Here is a 5,343-nt window from a genome sequence, read left to right on the forward strand (position 1 = left end):
GAAATCCACATGTATTCAAGGATCAACATGTCCAATATAATCAACATGTCAAAACAAAGAAAAATTTGATGTATAAAGAAAAGGAAAAATCCAAAAGGTCACAAAGGCCCATTGCTCAAAAACAAAAGTTAAAATCTATATGGATTCCTAAATCCCTTGTGTTGGCAATGTACTCCAAGGAACCACAAAAGCATGAAAAATAAAAAACCATGTGGATCCCTAAGCGGCTCCTTGAAGCACAAAAGCCTAAAGAAACATCAAAATTGGCATCTAAAATTGCTATTCCTCCATCCAAACCTTCCAAGTCTATTCCTCCACCACCTTCTTCATCCGTTTTGGGCCCTTATGTCCCAAAATCCATAGCCTTTCCTTCATCAAAATCTCAATATCCAAAATACATTTTTCCTCCATCAGTCCATCACCCCTCAAGGTGTGTGCCAATGTTGATCTTACCTTCATTTCCATCCACTAAAACCCAATTCTTCCAATACCCTATCCATTATCCAATGCATATTTTCAATCATTTGATCCCTTTGATCCCATCCTTTGCATAAATCCTTGCCTTAATTTCATCTCTTTTTCCATGTCCTTATCCTACCAACGTCTTTGAGCATACTTTTAAAGGTGATGGTCCATTTTTTTCAAGGCTACTATCCAAAAAAAATAAAAAAATAATATGCTTGAGTCCTTCTTCCATCCCCTATCATTTGTCCATCTTCTATTGAAAAAGTCAAAATACAAAAAAAAAAGTGAGAAAAAAAAGAAAAAGAAAAAAAAAGCAAAGCAAAAATAGTTCGTGCACTGGTGAAAACCTGGCAAACAGGCACCTTGGGCAAGTACCATGATGAAAACCTGGCAAACAGGCATCATACGTAATCCATGAACTTCTTGCACACCGTACTTGGGGACAGGTTTTATCCTATCATATCCTTTTGTCCTTCATTGTTCCATTATCCTATCGAACCCCTGTCATCCTCCTCCATTATCCTATTATCCCTCATGTCCATTTCCTCTTTCCACCTTTGATCTTGACAAGGCTAAGGATCTTCATGAGTATCATGCATCTTGTTTGCAGCTTTTAGTCCATCATAGCTTTTGATCTTTATCCATTTTCTTATTATAACCTTTCATCCATATTCCCTAGCTTATTGCAACTTTCTGCCACTATCCCTTATCCATATCTTATCACTATCCATACACTCTTTTTCATTCCTTGATCTTGATCTGACATAAGGACACAAAATTTAAACATGGTTTCAAAAACCTCTTGACATGTCCCTCATGCCATGTCACTGCTTTACATTGTCATATCCAGTCTCTTGTCCCATCACGCAATAGCCTTTGAAAATTGCATCTGTATTGTCTCCATGATAAAAGGCCTTTGTCTTCCCTCTATCCACCAAAATTTCAGAAAGTCTATTTATTCACTTGTCATATTCCTTTCCTTGCTAGACACTGGGGGCAAAATCCAAAAAAATCAAATAATGTCCTTAAAAAATCCAAAAAAATCAAATAATGTCTTGAAAAAATCCAAAATAAAATCAACTAATGTCCTGAAGAAACTCCAAATCCAAAAACAAGCATTTTGCATTTTGTCAATAAATGGTACCCTCTGTGCATCGACAGATCATTGAGCATACATCCAACGACAATTTATCAAACATTTGTGTAGACAACAAACAGATAACATGTTACAACACTGCGCTTTACTGAAATCATGCGTTAACAGATGAATTTTTCAATCAAACCAGACATTCAAATTGATCAAAATTGTCATATCAATCAATCAACATCAATATCATTTGTCCTTGTTATTATTATCATGGGTCTTATACAGGGTGTGGTATACTTGAAACCAGACTATGTCCTATCTTAGATGGGGTACCACATTCCCTGAAACCAGACAACATGATCATTCTTATTTTCCACTTTTGACAATGACGATCAGACTGTTTGTTTGACTTGGTTGAATTTGTGCATCTTATCTTTTTACTAGTTTATCTTTGGCTTCGATCATGTTCCTATGTTGCTCGATGATGTCACTGAGTGATTTAGAGTAACTGGGATGGTTCATGGTCCCTTTTTCTTTTCTTTGTTGTGTTTGTTGTTTGTGGAATGTTTGTCAAAAACTGGGGCAACTATATCATTGGGTGTCTATGATAAGTATGTTCACTCTGTGAATGCCGCACATACCTCAACCCTTGATGTATGCACCCTAGGATGCTTCACTCATTCCTTGTGTGCGATGTGTCTGTCTTTTGCAAAAGGGGTTGTGTTTCAGCTCTGGCCTTCAATGCCATGATGCTCTGCATCCACTTTGCTACATTAAATAAAGGTTCTTACCTACTTCTGTGCATTTGTGAAAGAAAGTTTTCCTTCATCTCTAACTGTCCTCTATCTAATTTCTACTTACTAACATTTCTCCCATCAGTCTTGGTAGTCCATTCGAACCTATCATCTTCTGTCATTCTTATTGATCACTTGGCCTCTTTTCTGGATTTTTCCGGCCAATTCCTCAAGGGGGCATGCATATGTCATTGTTATTGTTTGGGGCATTTTCATTATTGTTCTTTGAAACAATGCTTAAAATCGCATTGTCTCAAAGAGGGGCAAAATGTAGACATCTAAAAATGGTCAGTGCTTGCGGAGTCATACTTTAACATTTGCGCATTGCCTTATTTTAGGGTTCTTGCGTCGCATTATCATTTCTTCTATGTTGCGCATTTGGTCTTTATCATTTGCGAGCATCGAGTCCTTCTTCTGCATTCCTCATTTTTCTTGCTTTCAAATTAGGTCTTGTCGATAACAATCTTCAGGCATGATTTTGGTCGATCTTATCCTGTCGCATCATGGTGCGTGCTCATTTATCATCATTTTGGACATCGTCAATTCTAATCGATGATAGAATTAGGGTTTTGTCCTCTTGTCAATCTTTCAACCATCTTTAGCTTGTTAGTAATCATTTGCAATTATCAACTTGTCAATCTTGTCATTTTGTGATCGATTCGTCATCGATCCTTGTCCTTGTCAATCCCATCATTTTGTGATCAATTCATCATCGATCCTTGTCCTTGTTAATCTCGTCATTTTGTGATCGATTCATCATCGATCCTTGTCCTTACCAATCTTGTCATTTTGCAATTGATTCGTCATCGATCCTTGTCCTCTTCAATCATGTCAGTTGGTGCCTATCAATTTGATCTCTTTATCAATCTCAATCATTTATCAACACTGGTCCTTTGTCAGTCAGAATCATGATCAAATCGACCCTACATCAATTATCTTTTGTCAAGACCTAATTGTCATCCTTTCATTTCTAATTCATCTTCTAGGGTTTTATGATTTATTCATTTAATCTTGTCTATCATTTTCCCTCTAGGTTAAATAATTTATTTATTTATCCTAAGTCTTCTTGTCACAATTAAATATTTATTTAATTGGCTAATTAATTCCCTCTCTTTTTGTGAATTAATTAATGAATGAAAAATTATTAATTAATTTACCTAATTTTCATCAATTTCTAATTTCCTAATTTCCAATTCACCTAATTTTCTATTTTCTCCTATTTTTCTAATATTTCCCCTAATTTCATGTGAATGACATAGCAATTTGTCATAGTTTGTCATAATTTGTCAATCAATCAATCTTGCATGTCATAATTTGTCATAATCTATCAATCAATTAATCTTGCATAGAAAGTGTCAATCTTGTCATAATTTGTCATATTTGTCATTCTTGATTTGAAATTTCCTTTCAAATCTCTTCATGCTAATCTTGTCATCTCTCCAATTTGTCTATAAATTGGATGAATTTCTTCAATCAAGCATCTGAATCAATCACTCTTCTAGTATCCTTATGCTGTCATTTCATCTTGCTTTCATACTATGCCTTTGCATTTGTAGGTGAGATCCACAAACAAAGCAATTTGAAGGAGAAAGAAGGACAATGGAGAATCATGAAGGAGATATTCATATTTGTTATGGTTTGCATTTGATTTGAATGTCTTGTTTTCATATCTCTATTGAATGTTTTTAGGATTGTTATCATTGCAATCTAGTTTTTTTTGTGATTGAGCTAGTCTAATTTATCTATTGCTTTGATAAATTCCAAATTCCTATCTATAGTTTGAATAGCACTACATTGCTTGATCAGATCCTTTTATGCACTTATCTTCCTTTAGTCAAACTCAATACTCATCATTCGGTTAGGCAACCACACACTCAATTGATCTTTGCCAACACCTTCAATTAGACAACTTCATCGACCTTATAAGCAAATCAATCAAGTCGTTAACACAACAAAAACCTAATTCTCTCATAGAGATTACAAACAAATTGGTTCAAGTATTACCATTGGATTACATATAAATCTCTACACATGAATCAAGAAAACCTCAACCGCTCCTTGATTACCGCTTCATCGAGCTCAGTAATTCATCACACACATTGCATTAGATGCAATACATTTGCTGATTTCCTATACAAAAAATGTGCCAAAACATTTGAACTTGTCTTCACACAATGATCATATGTGTCACCATCATTACCGCTCAACATCAGATCATAAACCATCATAACCAATTCAAAAACCTTAATCGGTTAGGGTTTAACAAAAACAATTGGTAGGGTTTACTGGTTACAACAATAGATAAGGTTTACACCATTACACCAGTTACCGGTTCTCACCATAATCTCTTCCTATCAGTTATAGTAACAATATTACAACAATATGAACAATATCATTATCGGTTCAATTGACAATCAATGACAACATAACATATCATTAATGCAACATATTATTAATGTAATCTCCATGCAAATGCGAACAATGATTACAACTATATTCTCACATAGATAATACCATAACCATAATCCCATTAATCCCATATGCCCATGATCTACAAAGAGATCTTACATCATATTTATACCAACCCAAAACCTAACAATTAGGTTGGCCACCTAAAAGATAATACAAAAAATTCATAACTTAAACCTACAATCTAATGATCAACCAAGTTGCTCTAAGATCAAAATAGTATAATCCAATCAATAAACCCAACCGGTAACGCATCGAGATCATTTACCAACAAGTTACATAAACTAGTCCATAACCTAGCCGAATAAGATAGCATTAGGTCCAGACCCAAAATCCAACATCACCAATCAACAGGAATGTGAACAAGATAATCAACAGCATCCCGAAAGCCATCTAGAATTCATGCCAACACCACTTATCACATGCATGAAAAGGTCTTCAACAAAGCTCTATTGACAGAACCCTTACCGGTGACCAAAATGCTTATTAGAACAAATGATAGCTCCTGAGTCATCAAATCCCAAAGCA

Source organism: Cryptomeria japonica, chromosome 4, assembly GCF_030272615.1.
Source record: "Cryptomeria japonica chromosome 4, Sugi_1.0, whole genome shotgun sequence".
In the NCBI taxonomy this organism is placed as follows: Eukaryota; Viridiplantae; Streptophyta; class Pinopsida; order Cupressales; family Cupressaceae; genus Cryptomeria; species Cryptomeria japonica.